Below are 22,452 nucleotides of genomic sequence, written 5' to 3' on the forward strand. Positions count from 1 at the left end.
TTAGACTAACTACCACATTTGGTAGTAACACTGGACAGCTTAGACAAATTGTGGATAAATATTGAGATATATTGCACACAGATCCGCAATTATCAGAAGTACTTGATGCACATTGTAGGTTTTCATATCGCAGGGACAAAACAATTGGATCACATTTGAGTCATTATAAACATAGGTTAGAGCAAACGTGTACAAATTTCATTATTTGGGAATAAAATAGTCGGGTGTTTCCCTTGTGAGCATTGCTCATTTTGCAAATATATTAAGTCTAAGCAATTTTCCAGTAGGAACACATCCCAGGTTTATGATATTAATTTTTTTAGCAACTGTAGTTCTGATTGGGTTATTTATCTGGCTATATGCTCCTGTTTTGCTTTTTATACAGGTCAGACATCACGTGCCTTAAACATCCACATTTCTAAACACTTAATTGATACAAGGAATGAAAGGCTATCCAGTGCCTTATACAAACACTTTATTAAACGCACATCAGCTGACTTTAGGGTTGTGGTTATTGACAAAATTCAGGGAGATCCTATTAATAAAATAGGATGGCATAGTATATTAAACAAGAAAGATAGAAGATGGATCATCAAGCTGGGGGAGGGGGTTCAGTCCTGGGTTGAATGATCATTTTTAGTTTATCCAATCATATGTATGTTGCTTGTATTTAAATGATGTAAGGATGTATGCTTACATATTGTTTCCACTGAGGAAGGTAGTTTCTCTGCCAAAACCGGTTTGGTTTATGTTCTCATGCTTTTGGCATGATTTCTGGATGTATTTCTATATTGTCACTTAATATGGTTTATCTATTAAATATATAGATATATTTAGCCACGCATCATTGTGCTTATCTTCTTTTGTTTGTTTGTTCCTGCACAAGAGAGCCTGGCTAGAAATATCAAAAGATACTTGGGTGCAGAGGATCGTATCAGGAGGATATATAATTTCATTTTCCCTTCTTCCTCTAAATTCCAGGAAAATCCCAGATGTTCCACCCAGGCAGAGGGAACAAGCAGCCATTCAAATTCAAAATCTGCTAAACAAGGGTCAACCAAGCATCTCCCCCCCCCCCCTCCAAATCCAGAAAGGTTCCAGAATGTAAGGTTATTTTTAGTGGCAAAGAAAACTGGACTGGAGACCAATTCTGGATCTCAGCAGTCTGAACAACTTTCTTTGGAAGATGGTCATGGTTCAGTCCATTCTTCTATTGCTGGAAAAAGATGACTGGTTGTGCTCAGTAGATCTCCAAGATTCATATTATCATATAAAAATTAACAAGATGATCCAGGAAATTCTTGTGCTTCTGGCTAGGAGCCATTCATTACCAATTCAGAGCACTGCCCTTTGGTCTCACCATAGCCCCCAATGACCATAAATTCCGAAAAATCACATCTTCAACCATCTCAAACTATAGAGTTCATGACAGCACTACTCGATACAAGATCAACAGTGGCCTCTCTTCCTCTTTCCAGAGTTCAAACTTTAAGATCGCAGGTTAACAAGATAATTTGCAGTACCACAGTCTCAGCTTGCCTAGTCCTACTTTCACTGGTGTCGATGGTGGCAACAGTAACCCTTGTTCTGCTGGCCAGATTTCACATGACAATTTTCCAATGGATGTTTGCATCCCAATGGTCAGTATTTCAGCTACCTTTATCCACTCCAGTATGAGTCACCAATTCAATGTGGTGTGCCCAGTCGGAACAACTGCTACAGGACCAATTATTTGTCCCTTCTCAGCCCAAGGCCATAGTGACCATGGGTGCTTCCCAGCTGGGGTGGGGGAGGCATTACCTGGGAAAGACGGTCCAAGGAATGTGGTCCCCAGAAGAGGTCAATTTGCATATCAGCATTCTGGAGTTGAGAGCAGTGCTTTTAGTGTTGCAAGCCTTTCAGGATGCACTCCCGTCTGGAATGATTGCAGTACACAGACAATGTCAGTGGTTTGGTACATCCACAAACAAGGAGGGACCAAATTATACCCCCTATGTTGAGAAGCAGTGAGGGAGTGGCAGTAGGCAATCTCTTCCAACTGCTTTCTCTTAGCAATGCACATTCTAGGGAAGACCAACATGCTAGCAGACAAACTGAGCAGGTACATTCTGTTGCCTCACGAATGGGGGCTAGCTTTGCTGCTATCTTTTTGCATCTCCCCTAAACAACAAGTGCAGCAGCTACATTGCTGTCATTCCCCCACAGAGGGAGTCACCGAGGGATGCTGTTCTCCACAATTTACCCCCGGGTTACTGTATGCATATCCACCAAATCTCTCTGATATCAAAGTTCCTTCAGAGTGCTACCAGGTTGAAGAGTAAGGTCATTCTCATTGCTCCCTTTTTGCCTCAACAAATTTGTTTCCCCTTCCTGTGGCTTCATTTGATCCATCAACCCTGGATTCTGGATCTAGCTCCAGACCTGCTGTCTCACCCAGCATACATGATTCATGTGGACCTTCCAAAGCTTAAGCTGACAGCTTGGTTCTCCATTTCCAGTAATAGCCAGACGATCTATGCTGTCTTCCCCTGTTCGCCAAATTCTGTTATCTTCCCTCAAACCATCTACAAGAAATAAAATGGAAAACATATGTGCACTGGGCATTTCAAAATAATGTGGACCCCCTTTTAAGCACAGATTCACACTATCCTGGAGTACCTGTTATTGCTTTTTAATCAAGGGGCTAGTTTTTCCACAGTAAAGGTTCAGTTAGCAGCAATTTGGCTCTTCCCTTCCTTCACATAAACTTTGTAAGACCTTTTCTTTGAAGAACATTTCTGTTGAGACCCCCAGTTAAAGACCCCTACTCCACCATGGGATGTAACTGTGGTACTGCAAGCTTTGGACCTTCTTCTTTTCAAACCTGCAAATGCTTGTGATCTAGATTTCTGTCTTGGAAGACCATTTTTGGTAGCCATTAGACAAATCTCAGAAATTCAGGCCTTGTCAGTGAAACCTCCATACCTAATTTTTCTTAAAGATAAAGTTACATTGTGAACTAATGCATCATTTTTTGCACAAAGTAGTATCAGAAAGCATTAACCAATATGTCAGTCTACCATTTTTTCTCCAAATTCTACAAAAGCAAATATTTCTTGCATTCACTAGATGTGCATAGGCAATTGTGTTTCTTTTTAGACAGACCAAAAGACTTCAGAAATTCAGATTTTTTTTTTTTTTTTTTTGCTGAAAGGAAATTGGGCCAAGCCAGTGTCTACAATTTCCCTAGCCAAATGGCTTACTAATTGCTTTTCCTTTATTTGCAATAAATTGAACTTGCCTTTAACTAAACAACTGCATGCCCACTCAAGATCAATAGCAGCTTCCTCAGCTTTTCATTCAAGAGCCTCCATGGATGACATTTGTGCTGCAGCAACTTGGGCTTTACCTCACACCTTCATCTATCATTACAAATTGGACTTAGATTCTAGAAGTAGGGCATCATTTGGCTCAATAGTGCTTACAAATATCATTCCTTGAGGCCACCTGGGATTCTTGATGGGTCTGTACCACCAGTTGAGGACAGAATGAAAATTGGCAATATCAGGTAAGTAATTTATGTACTTACCATAAAGTTCCATCTGTGATGTTCAGTTTCATTCTTCCTCAACTCCCCACCAGTGTTTATCTTTGGTCCCGTTGTGTTCATTGGATTTGCTACTTTGTTGAAATTGCTTCATTTCACTATGTGAGCTTCTTGTGTTGGTTATTAGTTTCTTGGCTGCATGTTCACACACCATTTACAGTTGGGTACTGATATGCAGAAGAGGTGTTGAGTTGCTTTGGGATGACTCACTTAAACCTTTTGCAGTACCTCGTGTGTTAGCTGCTTTGTTAGACATTTTTATAGCTGCCTGTAAGACTTCTGATTCTTAGTCTCCTGCTCTTAAGGAACCTGACAGGTTCTGCAAGGTTCCTGAAGATTGTCAGTTCCTGTTTAAATGTCCTCTGTTGTGATCTCTGTCTCCTTTGACAAGTGTTCTAATCTTTTGACCTTTACCAAGCTCCTGCCTTCAGATAAGGACAGTAGGGCCATGGAGAACATTGGAAAGAAAATCTATACTGCTGCCACCTTGGCATTTAGTGCCGTTAATTACCAGACCTGTATGACCATGGTATCTATTCTAAATCTCGAAATACTGAAAGCTCGACTTTCACTATCTCGAGACTAAAATATCGAATGTGCAGTTAACCAAAACTGCACTTTACTGAGTGTTGAATTACCAAATCTGCTGTTGGGTGGTATGCTGTGGTTTGTGTTTGCAGTGCATTGTGGTTTGGGAGTGAGATATGGCGGACGATGTGTGGCTGTGTACAGAGATTCAGGTAAGTTGTTAGTGTTTAAGAGTTTTGGGTAGGGTTTTTTGTTTTGTAGTAGTATTGGACGTATTGGGAGTTGGTTGGGTTAGATGGGTGTGTGTGTTACTGTTGACGGCAGTGTGTTTTTTTAATGTGTTTAGTGTGTGTTTTTCAGATGTGTGTATGATGGTGTGCGAAGTAAGTGTAGGGTACTTAGCAGTAGTTTTTTTGTGTCTGTGTTTTCTGTGGTAGTGTGACCTCGGAGTTGGTATAAGTAGCCGGGGGTGTGGGGGGGGGGGGCTTGCCCTCCCTGCTTATGCTTAGGTTTTGTATGTGTGCACCTGGTGTTTTAGTAAAGGTTTGGGGGGAGGTGGTGTTTGTGATGATGTGGTAGATGTATTATAGAACTGAATGTCACCTGCTGAAAATTCGGTATTTTGAATTTTTTGTATAGTGACATGTGGTTTTGTAATATTTCGGTATAGTGGTGTTCGGTATTTTGATTTCAAGATACTGAAATTTGGTCTTTCAGTATCTCGAGATTTAGAAGTAGGCCCATGACCATACATGTTCTGGGCATGATGGCTAGGCTTGTAAGGTTATTTCTGACCTCCCTAATTCTGAAGGAAAGTCCTCTGCTCATTCTGTGTTGGGTTCTGCCTCTTAGGCATCAGCAGCAATGATGCTGCTGATACCTCTTCCAGTGCTGCTGCCTTTGGGTCTGTCAGAAGGCATTATTCTTGCTTTCATCTGCATTTATTTGAGGATATTAAGGTCAAGCTGGCAGATGCTCTTTTTGATGATAAAAATCTGGAGCTGCAGCTGCTGTGTTTCTCTTCAGAAGAAAGGTAAGGCTTTGCAGGACACCTTTAACATTATTTTTATGTCCCTCATCCACAAGTTCCAGAGGAACTGTACTACTAGGTGTGCTTTTGTTCGCAGGCCAGCCTCATCAGCCACTAAAGGCAGGACGTGTGGTAGGTGAGCTTCTCCTAAATCTTCTTAGGCTTCTGTTGCTCAGAAGCCTTCTTTCTCTGACAAGGCTGACTGTCTTTGACATTTTGCCCCTACCCCACCCTCGGCCAGGTTCCCTTTTCTCTTCAGCTCTCCCTTTGTCTTTCAAACTGGCAGTTCATCACTGTAGATTCTTGGGTGACGTCTGTATTCTGTCAGGGTTACTTCATAGTGTGGAAGTCTGACCCTCATTTTTCAGGGATTCCTCAACCTCCTTGAAAGCAGCTTCCTCATTTCTCAGAGGTTCTTTGGTACCTAGTGAACCAGGGAACTATTCAGCCTGTTCTTCCTTCCCAAGTAGGTGTTTTACTCCATGATGTTCATGGTTCCTTGAAACAGTGGCACTTGGAGGCCTATTCTGGATCTGTCCGTGCTTAACACCTTTCTCAAGGTTCCTTCCTTTCCAATGCTTTCTCTTCAAACCCTGTTTCCTCTGTTGCTGCCCAGGCTTTTATGGTGTCTTTTGATCTGAAGGATGCTTATCTTCATATTCCTGCTCACCCTCTGAAGTTTTTGCATTTCTCTGTTTCTCCCATTTTTAGTTCTTTGCTTTTCCATTTGGCGCCTCTACTGCCCCAAGGGAAGTCACAAAATGCCTAGCTCCTACAATTGCTTGTTACAAGCTCTGGGGTTCACTATCCTTCCTTAAAAGTTTGGGATTTACCATCGACTTCCAAAAGTCTGTCCTGACTCCTCCTCAGGATCATGTGCATTTGGGCTGCAAGATTCAAACGGTGTGAATGTTGGTCTCTCTTCCAGCTCCAAAGGTATTGTCCTTGACAGCTTTCTTTCAGTGTCTCCTTCCTCTGCCTGCCATTCCTGCCAGGGAGTTTCTTCCAGCTGTAGAATTCATGGGCCTCTTCTATCCTAGTGCTTCCTCTTGCTAGATTGCATATGTGGAAGCTTTATTGGTACCTCAGGTCAGTTTGGCTTCAGTATTGCCATTTTCTGAATTTCTGTGCCTCTCCTTCCTTCTCTCAAGTGGGAGTTTGAGTGGTGGATTCAGCAAAGTACCCTCAATCAAGGCCTGCCATTTCAGCCTCCAGTTCAGGAACTTTTCATCAGTGCTTGAGGTATGGGGTTGGGGCTTCCTTTGGTCACCTGAAAGTTCAGAATCTCTGCCCTTCCCACCAGAAGTTGCACCATATCAAAGAGATGAGAGCTCTGATTCTGGTCCTTCAGGCTTTTCACCCCATGCTGTCTAGGTCCCATGAAGGTTTACACATACAACACAATAGTGATCTGGTATGTTGACAAGGGGGGTCATGAAGTCTTATTTACTTTGCAGGCTAGCTGTTCAGGTTTGGGATCTGGCTATCCATTATTAGCGAACTCTTCAGGTAGTGTATATTCTTCCAGAGCACAATCCAGTGGCAGACTCCTTGAGCAGGTCCAAAACACAGATTCACCAATGGATGCTTCACAGAAATGTGTTTCTGGACATCGGTGGGGTATTCCTAAGGTAGATCATTTTGCCTTCCCTCTGAACAGGCAGCTTCATGTCTTCTGCTCCAGAGTGCCCTGCCATCTGTTGTGGAAGATGAATCCCATTATTTTCCTTGGAAGGGGTGTTTCTCTATGCCTTCCCTCTTCTTCCTGTGCTTCCAAGATTTCTGCAGAAGATTCAGCTGGACTCACCAAAAATCATGCTAGTGACTCCCTTTTGGCCAAGACAACACTGTGGATCCCCCTGTTATTGCATCTGGCCAGGGACAATCATCACAAGTTACCTCACTGGTTAGATGATCTCACACAGGACAAGGTAGCACTCATCCATCCACACTTTTGTCTGCTCTTCAGCTGACACTATGGATGATAGGGTTTTGATTTGTTTTATGCACCTCTTTTCTGAGGATGTGCTCAGGGTTTTACAGGAGGCAAGAAAACCCATAGCTGGAATGTTTTATATGTCCAAGTGGAAAATATTTTTGTTTGATGCCATGCTCATAGCCAGGACCCTTTTTCATTAGAGGTCCAACTGGTTCTGTCTTTGTGAGTTGCTCCAGAATGACTCGGCCTGTTCTTTTGTGAAGGTCCATTTGTCAGCTGTTTGTCTGTCTGGCCTTCAATCCTCCTTCAGCTTGACATTGAGGTCAGTTTCCTAAAGGCATCCTACATCTTAGGCCCCAAAGGAAGCCTATTCCTCCTCAGGACCTTAATCCTGTTTTGGAAAAATTGACCCAGACTCCTTTTGAGCCTGCAGTTTCAGCTTCTCTGCAACATTATACCTGGAAGACTGTCCTGTTGCTTGCTCTTACTTCTGCTCAGCGGATTTCTTAGCTTTAGGGCCTTATGGCCTTTCTTTCTTTTTTTTTTTTTCACATAGAGGGTGTCTCTTCGTACTAATCCTTTTTATGCCAATGATTGTTAATGAGTTGTCCTTGGATTAGGCAGTACAGCTCCCTTCCTTTTTTCCTCCTCCAGTCTGCTAGTGAGAGGGGTCCTGCATACCTTAGATTTGCACAGACAGTTCAGGTGGTATTTGGATAAAACTAAGACCATTCACAAGTTTGACTAGCCTTTAATTTAGTTTCATCCCAGGACATTGGGTTTGGCAGATATTCTTCGTGTTTCACTGTTGCAGTCATCACACTTGGGTTATCTGCCTGCAGGTAGCCCTCAGTCGGCCCGAATACCAGAGCCTTAGTATTTCTGCATTGGTTGCTGTCGCTTCAGGACTGATGTCAGGTCGTCTGGGGTATAAAAACAGGTGGCCAACACCATTACATCAGTCTTTTTTGCTGAGAAGCCCAAAGCAGTAGTAGTTCACACAAGTGCTGGTCGGCAGCTACCTGAGTTTTTGTTTACGATTTGAATCATCCTGAAGTCTTCAAAAGTGAAGTACCCCGTTGGAGATCCTTTTTTCTTGCTCTAACCGATGTCAGAAAAAGTTAACAATTGGTTTGCCTGAAAGCAAATACTGCACCAAGATTTTCATTCTTACTGTGTCACCTGTTTAGACTCAGACCACGACGTACCTCCCTGTCGGTTTTGTGCCTTGTTCAATGCCCAGACTATTCATCATCAGGCCCTTATTGTCGCTAAATTCTTTCGTTCTCGATCTCCGTATTCCAAAATGGCTTTGGTAAGCCACCCGACTACCGATATTCTGAAAAAACATAAGGATAAAGACAGGGACAGACTGCACAGGTCCAAAGCTGCCGATGATGCTTCCGTTAAGCTAGTCGCCAGTTCGCCAGTACTCAGTGAGTATCTTCGCAGCCCCAGATGCCTGCTTCAGTGGATTCGTAGGCCTCTACCAAGACCCGTTCAGAATACGGTATGCCATGAGACTCTTTTTCAACTATGTAACCTGCGGATGTTTCTACCTTGGATGTGTCCAGAGCTGCTGAGCAGGCACCAGCTTTTGAAGTAGTTCTTCGCACTACGATGTTCGACACAAACCGACTTCAGTGCTGTCTAAAACTACCGAGTTTCTAAGGCCAAGAATTTGCGCTACGCCTAGAAAACCAATGATCAAAGCGCATGCACCTGCTCCCTTGCCACAAAATAAAATGCTTAGAATAGTAGAAGACCTTATTATGCTGATTAGGGGAAGTCAACCTTCCCCTGCTAAGAGGAAAAGAGATCAGTCCCTTGCAGCTTCAACAGACCAAGAGTCCGATGACTCCGAGGTTTCTGATTATGAAGACATGCCCTTATCTGCTTATGAGGATTCAGATATGGAGCAATCCATTCCCTCTGCCTCTCCTCCAGAAGATTTTTCTTTTGGTGAAACCTTACATCCTCAGAGTGCATTTCCATTGGGAATGCCAAGACTATCTTCAGTCCAAAAAGAGACTCAGAATTTCTAGACTTGCCACAACATAGACCTTTAGCAATACCCCCAGTTTTGGAAGTTTTTGATGATGTCTTTATGGAATCCAGTCTTACTCTTGATACTCTACCCCCTGCCCTAGGAAACCAGACAGGTACTACAGAGTTACCTGACTCATAAATTCCTTTTCAAAAATCCTACTGCTAATCCAGAGATAATTTCCCAGGGGCCTAAAGGTATCAAGACAACTACAGCTAAGAATCCCATGCCTTCGGACAGGGATTCCAGAGCTTTGGACAGATGGGGTAAGAAAGTATATACTTCTGCAACTCTGCAATAGGGCTTTGAATTGTCTGTTTCACATGCTGAAGTATCAGCAACATATTATGGAACTTAAGCAAAAAGTAGCTACCTTTTTAGACTGTGCAGAAAATAAAGAATTGCAGGAACTTATGCATTCTGCCAGCCAAGTCAGCAAGCATACACTGCAGTGTGGCTTTGACACCCTAGAAGCATCTTGCAGGGCAGCAGTCACTGGTTCTGTACTGAAAAGACATGCTTGGCTTAAGGAGCAGACCTTGCCAGACCATTTCAAATCAAAGTTATTAGATGCCCCTTTGAACAAAGACAATCTGTTTGGCACCAAAGCAGAAGAGGTTCTTAAAGATGGAAGAAAAAGCTAAATCTATGCAGACAGTTAAAGAATTTTTACAAGTGCAGCCTCCTAGATTCAGTAGGCATTACCCCTCAAAACATTGGTCCTTTCCAGCCCCCTCCAGGCCATCTCAATCTAGACCCAGGGGAATCAGACCACCCAGACTACAGTCTCGGGGTATGCAGGGAACTAAGCAATGGAGTGCCCCCACCCCCAAAGCAGGGAGTGCTAAGCCACCTCCCTACAGTAAGAACTCACAATGACTTCTCTCCTCCACTCCCCACCTCTGCCCAGCTTCTTGTGCCCCTAGAAGGAAAACCTGCGCTTCATGCAAAAAACTGGATGTCCATCACCAGAGACTGATGGGTCCTCAACATTGTATCCCAGGGGTACAAATTCTACTTCCACTCTCTGCTAAGCCCAAAAAAGGTTCCCAGATCCTCCTCCAAACCAGTGGGCAGAGGCACAAAACCAAGTCCTGTCCCTGCTCTCTATCAGGGCTAGTCAACCGGTTCCAGCAGAACAGATAGGTCAAGGATTCTATTCCAGACTCTTCCTGGTACCCAGAAATGAGGGCTCTTGGCACCCAGTCGTGAATCTTTCTATCCTCAACACCTTCCTGGTGGTACCAAAATTCAAAATGCTTACCCTGCAACAGGTTCTACCTATGCTAGCCAAGGATGCCTGTTTAGTCACCCTAGACTTAAAATAAGCCTATCTGCACATTCCTATAAGGGAGTCTTGCAGGAAATGTCTACATTTCAGGGCAGAGTCTATGCATTATCAGTTCTCTGCACTTCCCTTTGGCTTATCCACTGCTCCCAGAGTATTCACAAAATGTCTGGCTCCAGCCATTGCTTACTGCAGGCAGAGAAATATTCAAATTTACCTGTACTTGGACGACTGCCTGATACAGGCAGACAGTCAGGAATTGCTGTTGCAGCACCTGACATTTGTAAAGAACTTTCTCTCATCCCTGTGGTACACCATCAACAAAAAGAAATCAAAACTAGTGCCCAGTCAAAAGATTGTATTCCTGGGAGCAAGCTTGGACACAGCATCCCAGATGGCATTCCTCAATTCAGAAAAGCAAGCCTTTCTGACAGGCTATTTCACCCTATTGGCCAGCAGAACTCTGCTATCTGCAAGAAAAATCCTGCAGGCCCTAGGGTTCATGGCCTCATGTATCCTACTAATTCCATATGCCAGACTGCATACGAGGAAACTTCAATGGTAATTAAAAAGTCTTTGGTGCCAACATTCTCAGGACCTGGAAACCATCATTCCTATCATACCCTGTCTAAGGACAGAGTTTCTTTGGTGGGCAGCAGCATGCAACCACAGCAAGGGACTGTCCTTTACTCAACCCCACACCGCCCAGACCCTAACCACAGACACATCAGATTAAGCCTGGGGAGCACACATGGACGGCAAATGCATCCAGGGCCACTGGAGCACAAGTCAAATTCATCTGCACATCACCCAAAAAGAGATGCTTTTAGCCATAACTTCAGCAAGAAGAGTCTGAGTTACAGGCACTAATGGCTGTGGAACCCTTCATTATTTTCCATGCTGACAGGGTTTCCCTCAGGACTAACCTGTCCTTTATGCCTAAGGTGGTGTCCAGTGTGGCTCTTAACCAATCCATCCATTTGCCAGCTTTCTTCCCTAACCCTCAGAATAAAGGGGAAAGGATCCTGCACTCGGACGTGCACAGACAGCGCAGGTTCTACCTTGACAGGACTAAGCCTTTCAGAAAATCTGACCAGCTGCTAGTCAGCTTTCATATAGGGACAGAGAGTAAGGCCATTTCAAAACAAACCATTTCCAAATGCATAGCACACTGCATCCATTTCTGCTACAAGCATCATGGTAAACCCTACCATACAGGGGATCAGACCACATTCCACTAGGAATACTTCCATGTCTGCAGCATTTCTCAGGGGACATTCTGGAAGCTGCAACCTGGAGTTCTGTACACACCTTCACCAAGCATTACCACTTACCTATCTTTTCTAAATCCCGGGCTGGATTTGCTACAGCAGTCTTGCAAGGCCTACTAGCCAACCCTAACACTTCTTGACTGCCTCCAACCTTCCTCAACTTTGGGAATCAACCCAAGTGTGATTACTGCAACAGTGAAACATGAACATAGTGCAGTTGTGTACACTTACCATAAATGTAGATGTTTGAGTGTATTCACTGTTGCAGACCTGGTTTCCTTTCCCCCAGTCCCCTGGTTTGCTCTATTTTTCTGCCTCGTCTTTCTATGGCCATTCTTTATGGCATTGGCATTTACTTTTTACTGGTAGTGTTCCCCACCATATACTAGCTCCCTATTTGGCTCCTGACATTTGGGGCAAGAAAAACTGATGTAATGGCGTCTGCTGCATATTTTATGCCCCCTGACGTCATGGAAGAAGTGACAGCATCTGACGCAGAAATATTAAGACTCTGGTATTCGGGCTGACTGAGGGCTACCTGCAGGCAGATAACCCTAGTGTGATGACTGCAACAGTGAATAAACATGAATATCTACATTTATGGTAAGTGTACACAACTGTACTTTATCCAGCTTTTGTTCGATTTCGGCCATCCATTCTCGACAATTGTTTCAGGCTGTCCGCATTCAGATAAGTACCCTTGTGGATTTTTTTGCTTATTTCTTACCTGTTTCAGATGCATGCCATCTAGAAAGGGAAAGTACGCTTGTGGAAGACAAATTCCACATAAGGATATGCACGGTAAGTGTTTATTCTGCTTAGGGGCAGCTCACAACTGTAAGTCTTGAGATTTGCCAATCCTTTCTCCCCAAAATGCTGAGAAGCCATTTGTTTACTCTAAATCTGTATTTAAAGAATCAGCAACTTTGTCGCTTGGCGTCTGGGATGGAAGGCTGAGCAGGAACCTCTGACGATCTACCAAGGAAGAAGGCTAAAAAAGTTAGGCCTGACGTCCTAGCTGTGCCTCAGGAATCCAGTGAGGTCCTTGAGGTAGGGGTTAGCTTGAGATCTCTCTGGACTTTGGATACCGCCCTGTTACCAGGAACTGAAATGGAAGCCGGTGCAGCAGGTATTCAGAGTATGTCTGCTGAGGCTTTACAAACATTAGCTCCTGAAGGTGAGGGGAGAAGCCTTCTACTGCCTTACCATCTGTTCCTATGTCAGCATCCAGGCCTTTTTCTGTACCTTCTCCTTCCACTCCTTTAAAAATGAAACAAAAGGAAAAACACAAGGCCCAAGATCCTACTCTAGCTTGGGAAATATTTTCCTAGTCCTTATTCAAGGCCTTTCAAGTTCTCCAGACCCAGATTCCCCAATCAAGCCAACCACTTGCTTCACACGTAGAATCTGAGGAAGACTACTCCTCCTCAGATGAATCCCTGACACATTGCTCCCAGATTAAATCCCCTAAGGATTTTGCTACCCCTGAGGAAGAAAAGACCCTCACTCCTGACTCTCCTGGAGAAGATTTCTCCTTTGGGGAAAATATTTCCCTACTTAGCATTTTAAGTGGGAGGCCTCCGCTATCTCTGAGACTAAGAAAATATATTTTAAACTCCTGCAGATGGAACAGCCCTCACTATCTGCAGTTCCTCCTTTACTCCCAGCTTTCCAGGATGCCTTCTTAGCTGCTTCCCAATGCTTAGTCACAGCTTTCTGCTAACAAGAGACCAGACAAATTTTTCAGTGTTTGCAAAGGAGCAGTACCTTTTTAAGAATCTTCCAGAAGATCCTGCTGCTGTTGCAGATGTTCTTCGTGTTTCACTGTTGCAGTCATCACACTTGGGTTATCCTGCCAGGAGTAGCCCTCAATTGGCCCGAATACCAGAGGCTTGGTATTTCTGCGTCAGTTGCTGTCGCTCCAGGACTGACAGGTCGTCAGTGGTATAAAAAGAGGCAGCTAACGCCATTACATCAGTCTTTCTTGCCGAGGAGCCCGAAGCAGTAGCAGTTCGCACGACTGCCTGTCGGCCGCTACCTGAATTTTCATTCTGAAATTGAAGTTGAAGTGTTCTAAAGCTAAGTACCCCATTGGGGATCCTTTTTTCTTGCACTAACTGCTGACAGAAAAAGTTAACAATTGTCTCGCCTGTGGAAAGCAAATACCACACTGAGATTTCCATTCTTACTGCGTCACCTGTTTAGGCCCAGACCACGACGTCACTCGCTGCCAGTTTTGTGCTTTGTTCAATGCCCAAACTATTCATCATTTGGCCCTTATTGCAGCTAAATACTTACTCTCATTCTTTGTATTCCGAAATGGCCTCGGTAAGCCATCCGACTACTGATCTTTTAAGGATAAAAACAAAGAAGACCGCACAGGTCCAGAACTGTTGACAATGCTTCCGTTAAGCTAGTCGCCAGTTCGGCGATACTCAGTGAGGCGGTTTTGCAGCCCTTGATGCTCTCATCGATGGATTTGCAGGCCGCTACCAAGACCCATTTGGAGTCAGTTATGTCACGAGATTCTTCTTTGTCTACGGAATCTGTGGATGTCTCTACCTTGGATGGGTTCGGAGCCACTGTGTAGGCACCGGCTTCTGAGGAAGTTCTTCACACTACCGATATTCATCATAAACCAACTTCTTTCACGTCTTCAGTTCCTTCTAAAACTACTGAGTTTCTAAGGCCCAGAGTATGAGCTCCACCTAAACAAACAACGACCCAAACTCTCGCGCCTGCTTCCTTGCCACAATCACAGATGCTTCAAATGGCAGAAGACCTTATGCTGATTAGGGGAAGCCAGCCTTCCCCCACTAAAAGAAAAAGAGACTTGTCCCCAGCAGCTTTATCTCACCAAGAATCCGACGACTCTGAGATTTCTGATTATGAAGACATGCCCTTATCTGCTTATGAGAATTCAGATGCAGAAGAATCCATTCCTTCCACCTCTCCTCCAGAGGATTTTTTTTGGTGAAACCCTACATACTTTGAGAGAGCACTTCCAGTGGGAATGCCAGGATTATCCTCAGTCCAAAAAGAGACTCAGGGAAATTTTAGATTTAACCACAGCATAGACCCTTAGCTATCCCTCCTGTTCTGGATGTTGTGGATGATATCTTTATGGAATACAGTCTAACTCCTGATACTTTACCTCCTGCTCACAGGAGGTATTGGAGTCCCTGCCTCACATACATTTCTTTTCAAGTATCCTACTGCTGACCCAGAGGTCATCTCCCAAGGGCCTAAAGGAATAAAAGCAACCACAGCTAAGAATCCCATTTCCTCGGACAGGGATTCTCAAGCCTTAGACATATAGGGTAAAAAAGTATATACCAATGCAGCTCTTGCCATTAAAGCATTAAATTGTCAGTTCCACATGCTGAAATATCAGCAACATGCTATGGAACTCATTAAACAAAAAATATCTACCTTCCCTGACTGTACAGGAACTTATGCATTCTGCAAGCCAAATCAGTAAGCATACCCTGCAATGTGGGTTTAATGCCCTAGAAGCATCCTGCAAGGCAGCAGTCACAGGTCCTGCACTTAGAAGGCATGCTTAGCTTAAGGAACAGACCTTGCCAGATCATGTTGAATCAAAATTATTGGCCGCACCATTGAACAAAGACAATCTGTTTGGCACTAAAGCAGAAGAGGTTTAAAAAAGATAGAAAAAAAGCTAAGTCTATGTAGACAGGTAAAGGCTTTTTGCAAGTTCAGCCTCGAAGATTCAGTAGGCATTGCCCCTCAAAACACTGGTCCTTCCCAGCCACCTCAAGGCCACCTCAGACTAGACCTAGGGGAAACAGAACCCCCCATACAGCAGTCTCAGGGTATGCAGAGATCTAAGCAATGGAGTTACCTCCACTTCTAAACCAGGGAGTGCTAAGCCACCCCCTTATGGAAAAAATTCACAATGACTTCTCAACTCCTCCTCTCATCTCTGCCCATCTGCTCGTGCCCCTAGGAGGAAAACTTGCCTCCCATGCAAAAAACTGGGCCTCCATAACCAATGATCGATGGGTCCTCAACATAGTGTCCCAGGGGGTACAGCTTTTATTTCCACATGCTGCCAACCCCAAAGGGATTCCCAGATCTTCCTCCAAACCAGTGGGCAGAGGCACAAAACCAAGTTCTTTCCCTGCTCTCCATGAGGGCAATTCAGCCTGTTCCTGCAGATCAGACAGGCCAAGGTTTCTATTCCAGACTTTTTCTGTTATCCAGAAAAGAGGGCACCTGGCATCCAATCTTAGATCTATCTATTCTAAACACCTCCCTGGTGGTACCAAAATTCAAAATGCTCACACTACAGCAGCTTCTCCCTATGCTGTCCAAAGATGACTGGTTAGGCTCTCTAGACCTCAGAGGCCTATCTGCATATCCCAGTCAGAGATTCGTGCAGAAAATATCTATGTTTCAGGGCAGGATCTATGCATTATCAGTTCTCTGCATTTCCCTTTGGCTTATCTACTGCTCCCAGAGTTTTCACAAAATGACTGGCTCCAGCCGTTGCTTTTTGCAGACAAAGAAATATTCAAATTTACCTTTACTTGGATGACTGCCTGATTCAGGCAGACAGTCAGGAAAAGCTGTTACAGCACCTGACATTTGTAAAGGACCTACTAACCTCACTGGGGTACACTATCAATGAAAAGAAATCCAAACAAGTCCCCAGTCAAAAAATTGTATTCCTGGGAGCAAGCCTGGACTCAGCATCCCAAATGGCATTTCTAACTCCAGTAAAACAAGCCTATCTGACAGGCTACTTCTCTCAACTTGCCACCAGAACCCAGTTATCCACAAGGAAAATCCTGCAAGCTCTAGGGTTCATGGCCTCCTGCATTCTACCAATTCCATGTGCCAGACTCCATATGAGGAAACTTCAGTGGTACTTAAAAAGCCTTTGGTGTCAACATTCTCAGGACCTGGAAAATATACCTATGATACCTTGTTTAAGGAAAGATTTTCTTTGGTGGGCAGCAGCATGCAACCAGAACAAGGAACTTCCCTTTTCACAACCCCATGCCACCCAGACCCTAACCACAGAAGCATCAGACTATGCCTGGGGTGCTCACCTGGATGGCAGGTGCATTAAGGGGCACTGGAGCACAAACCAAATTCATCTGCACATCAACCAAAAAGAGATGCTAGCTGTTCAGCACACACTGACAGCTTTCAGATCCCTGCTCTCTCTGGGGCCTCTACTAATCAAGACTGACAAAATCCACAGTAATGTGTTACATCAATAAGCAGTGAGGAACCCACTCTGCAGGCTAGCCATGACACTTTGGAACACAGCCTCAGCCATGCATATTCACCTGCAAGCTCAATTCCTGCCAGGCAACCAAAACTCTCTGGCAGACAACTTAAGCAGAAATCTCGTAGACCCACACGAGTGGCAATTAAACTACTACACCTTCAGCCTTGTGAGCCAAAAATGGGGTACCCCAAAGGTGGACCTATTTGCCTTCCCCTACAACCACCAGCTCAGCAAATTCTGCATGAGGGAACCTCACAGCAAGGCCTGAAAAGTGGATGACCTATCTTTCCAGTGGGTAAACCTCTCAATCTATGCATTTCCCCTCTACCTCTTCTTACCAGAGTATTACTCAAAGTAAGGGAGGAAAGACCAACACTGGTACCCACTACTGCAGTCTGTCCCCATGGCATCTCCCCCAGATTCCAACTCTCCTGACTCAGCAGGAGGGAGAGTTCTTGCATCCACAGTTCCAGACCCTGAACCTAACAGCCTGGCGTATTCCTTGACTTCTTCTCCAGTGGCCAGCCTAAGCAAACAGGTCCTGGATGTCGTACGTGAAGCCAGATGACCCAGTATTAGAAAATCCTATGCTGACATGTGGAAAAGGTATTGTTCCTGGATTCAGAATAAAGGAGCTGACCCATCACAGCCCTCCTTACCTCTCATTCTGGATTACCTAGCAGAACTACTCCACAGGGGCTTATCCTTCTCTTCCATTAAAATCTATGCCTCTGCCATCTCTGCACATTACAGCACTGAGCCACCTCTCTTCTCACACCCTCTCCTCAAACAGTTCCTGAGAGGAGCTAACAACTTAAGGCCACAAAGAAGAGCCCCTACCCCTGCTTGGGACCTTAACTTTGTGTTGGAAAAGCTCACCCCCCTTTGACCCTGCAGCTTCAGCAGAGTTAAAATTCCTCTCTCGGAAAACAGCCTTCCTTCTGGCCATCACTTCAGCTAGAAGAGTGTCTGAGCTACAAGCAGTTATATGGCTGCGGAACCTTTCATAATTTTTTCATGCTGACAGGGTCTTCCTCAGGAATAACCCAACTTTCATGCCTAAAGTGGTGTCCAGTGTGGCTCTCAATCTATTCATTTGTCCACTTTTTTCCCTAAACCTCAAAATAAGGGGGAAAGGATCCTGCACTCTTTAGATGTGCACAGACAGCTCAGATTCTACCTGGATAGGACTAAGCCCTTTATGAAATCTGACCAGTTGCTAGTCAGCTTTGCACCAGGCACAGAGGGCAAAGCCATATCAAAACAAACCATCTCCAAATGGATAGCACACTGCATCCATTTCTATTACAAACACCATGGGAAATCACCCCCACAGGGGATCAGAACACATTCCATTAGGGCAACTTCAATCTCTACAGCCTTTCTCAGAGGGGTCCCTACCAGGGACATTCTGGAAGCTGCAACATGGAGTTCTGTTCATACCTTCGCCAAGCATTACCACCTGCCTATCCTTCCAAAATCCAGGGCAGGCTTTGCAACTGCAGTCCTGCAGACCATGCTAGCCAGGCCCAACGCCCAACTCTTCTTGACTGCCTCCACCCGTTCCTCAGCTTTGGGAATCAACCCAAGTGTGATGACTGCAACAATGAAACATGAAGAACATAGTACAGTTGTGTACACTTACTGTAAACATAGATATTCAAGTGTATTCACTGTTGTAGTCCTGGCTTCCCACCCTCCAGTCTCTCACTCTCTCTCTTCCTCACCCTTACAGGGCTATTGGTATTACTTTCTACTGGTGGTTTTACGCCACCATAACTTAGCTCCCTACTGGGGGCTGCTGACATTTGAGGCAAGAAAAACTGATGTAATGGCGTCGGCTGCCTGTTTTTATAACACTGACAACCTGACATCAATCCTGGAGCAAAAGCAACCGACGCAGAAATATCAAGCCTCTGGTATTTGGGCCGACTGAGTGCTTACCCTGGCAGGATAACCCAAGTGTGATGACTGCAACAGTGAATACACTCTAACATCTGCATTCATGCTAAGTGTACACAACTGTACTTTCTGCAGGAGGTCAGAAAAAGTACTAGAAGAAACTATTCATTTAAATTGAAATGCTTCTCCAGTTGGTGCTGTAAGAGTAAACAGGACCCATCTGAAGCGTCTGTTCCACTGGCACTTTCCTACCTATGTGAATTGCTGCATTCGGGGTTCAGTAAAAATACATCTTTCTGCCATCTCTGCTTGCCTTCCCCTGGCTTCCAGGCTAGAGGTCAAGCTGTTTCTGAAAGGGGTCCTCCATATCAGGCCTCCTCATAACCCCACCCCCCATCTTGGGACCTTAACTTTGTGCTGGAAAAACTTGCATTAGCTCCCTCTGAGCCAGCCCATTCTTCCACTCTCAAGTTTTGTACTTGGAAAGCAGTCTTGTTAGTAGCTCTCACCTCTGCCAGGAAGGTATCCAAGATACAAGCCCTTATGGCCTCACCTCCCTACCTTACCTTTCATAAAGATAGGGTTTCCCTAAGGACTTAACCCTTCCTTCATGCCAAAAGTAGTTAATGAGATCTCCCTAAATCACAACATTAACTTGCCTGTCTTTTACCTTCAGCCACAGAACTCCTCAGAAATAACCTTGCATTCCTTGGATGTTCATAGACAACTGAGGTTCTACTTAGGGAAGACCAAATCCCTCAGGCAGTCAGATTAGCTTTTTGTCTCCTTTCATCCAAGGGCCCAAGGAAAGGCCATGTCTAAACAGACAGTCGCCTCTTGAATTTCTAAGGCTATTGCCTTTTGCTACACCTATTATGGGAAACAGTTGGACTCATCTGTCAGAGCACATTCCACCAGAGGTTTCCTCTTCAGCAGCCTTTTTCAAAGGCATTGATTACTCATCTCTTCTGGAGGCAGCAACTTGGTCCTCCATATATACCTTCACCATGCATTGCAAATTGGATTCCATCTCCAGGGCTAGAGCAGGGTTTGTCAGGTCTATTCTGCAGGGTCTCATAGACTGCTCCTGCATCTGCCACCCACACCACTACCTAGAGAGCTTTGGTACTCTCCCTAAAGTGAAGAATACTGCTACATGAGAATAGAAGGACATAGAATAGTTGTGTACGAACTTGCCATAACCATAATGTCCTCTTCCATGTTGCAGTATTCAATCACACCCACCTACTCCCCTCTCTTGCCCATATTATAAACTGGGTCCTTCCCCTGACTACTGACTTTGTGTCAGGGAAGGGTTTTTATTATCTTTTACTACTACTATTCCTGGGGATTGTCTTTATGCGGCAGCCAGTTCTAATTTGGGTATGTGCAGATGTCACAGATATAGCTGGCATCAGCTTATGGCTCTGACATGCAACGTTGCACGTACCCCTGCATTCAAGACTTTGGCATACTGTCCAGATGTCCGGTGCTGCAGGCAGCAACTCCCTAAAGGGAAGAGTACTGCAACATGGAAGAGAAGAGGGGACATCTATGGTTATGGTAAGTGTTTACACAACTATTCTATCTGATATTGTTAATCCTTGTTCATTCCTTACGCATGGGTATCAGTTCCAACCTCGGAACCGAGCCGGCCATTTTCCAAGCTCGCGTCAGCTTCAAACTCTCGAGCTAAACTCTTACCCACAATCCCTTGTCCCTGTTACCTTAGATTTCATTTGCCGCGTTGCCATTCGGTCATGTCAAGCTGCTTCTCTTGAGCTGAGTACAGTTATTTGTTTAATAGTCATTTATATTACTTTTCTGTCAGTAAAGTTTCTATTTCATTGTCTCTTACCCTGTTGCATCTAGTGACCATATTTTCTTGAGGTTTTCTTCTCTTTTCTCTACCTTTTTACCGTGAGGTATTCTCCCCTTACCATCGTTAGTAATCTTTCCTTTATTCATACCTTCGGGTATTCTTTTGTACCATTGCTGGTACCCTTTTCTACTATCTAATTTTACTATCATGACAGATAAGAAAGGTACTCCGGGGTTTAAACGGTGTTCCGATTGTGGACACAGACTACCTATTTCTGATGCACACTCTTTGTGCATTTATTGTTTGAGGGCATCCTACTTATCTGTTGACCCCCCCTGTACTATCTGTGAAAACTTCAAATAGAACTTTGTTGGAAAGGAAAAATAAGTTGTTGCTGAAGGGACTTCTTAAATCTCCCTTTTCAGAGGCTATTTCTGGTTCGGAGGCCTCAACTCCTCCTAGAGCCCATAAGAAAATCTTTGATGTTCCTACCAAGGCTAAATCTTTGCCTTCGTCACCGGCTGGGGACTCCCGCCAATCAAAACCTAAAAAGGCTAAAGTTTCAGCTCCGGAGCTCACTCAGTCAGCCCTAGTGCTTTCAGTGCCTAGACCTTCGGCACCGAAGCCTTCAGCTCCATTACTTATCTCGGCTCTATCTTCTCCTGCAGCCTTCACTCTATTGGCACCGAGGGGCTCCTCGGTTCAGTCGGCACCGACCGTTCAGTCAGCACAGACCTTGACCACGTTGGCTCCGACATCTTATTCAGAACCGATGCCTTTATTGTTGACTCCAGTTTTGCCGGTTCCAGCTTCAGTACCGACAACCACTTAGGCACGCACCGATCCCTGTGTCGGTGCAAACGATGACCTCCACATCGATGACTTCTTCGGTGCAGACACCAGTAGTCCAGTCTCTCTTGGGCACCGTTGTTTTCAGTGCGGACTGGTGAGATGGGCACCGAGCTTGCCTCTTGTATGGACAGGCCTGTTTCTCCCTCAGTTTCTGTGAGGTCCACTAGAAGCCTTTCCGAACACGATGTGTTGTGTCTTGTGGATCAGGTGCTCTTGGCCAGAGGTATCCCACCCCCCCCAGGAACTATCCTTCCTTGGGAGGTGATCACATATCTCCAAAGACCCCCTGTTATTCTCCTCCTTCATTGCATTTGAAGTCCATGGATATAGCACAGTCTTCCCCTTTTGCGGTTCCCTTTATGGATCTCACTAAGGAACCACAGTTGCCTTCATGTCAGAAAAGTTTTTCTACGACCCAGGATGTCAGTTGTGACGCACACAGTTTGCTGCTCCACAGCCATCCAGGGACTCCGGGTCGGCAGGCTGAGCCACTTAAGGGAGGGGTGACCCCTGTCCTAGACATTCACTCCTCTTCAGGTCGACCAGCCTTCCAACTGATGGAGAAGGCTTTTGCTGCTGCTGGTGATACTGGACTGTCTATCCCTCTGCCTTCCTTTGGTACACTGGTTTCACAAGCTGCACCGAGTGGACACCGGGCGCAAGGGCCTCAGGACGTATTCCCACAGGAAGCCCCTTTTCCGCTGTCTTCCCCAGCGTCTTCCGCTGAGGAAGTCCACCGGAAAAGTTTGTGTAAGAGGAAACACATGGACTCCACAGAGGAGTCCCTCACTGAAGACACAGATTTTGATGAGGGGGGAAGGATCCCCCTCGGTCACCCTCTGAGGTATCCTTTGGTGATATCCTCGAAATCCTGAAACAGAGAGGTGACTGGCAGTCCTCTAATCCGACCTCTGAGGAATTTGT

This window comes from Protopterus annectens, chromosome 3.part0, assembly GCF_019279795.1.
Source record: "Protopterus annectens isolate FY-2018-M chromosome 3.part0, PAN1.0, whole genome shotgun sequence".
NCBI classification, from domain to species: Eukaryota; Metazoa; Chordata; order Ceratodontiformes; family Protopteridae; genus Protopterus; species Protopterus annectens.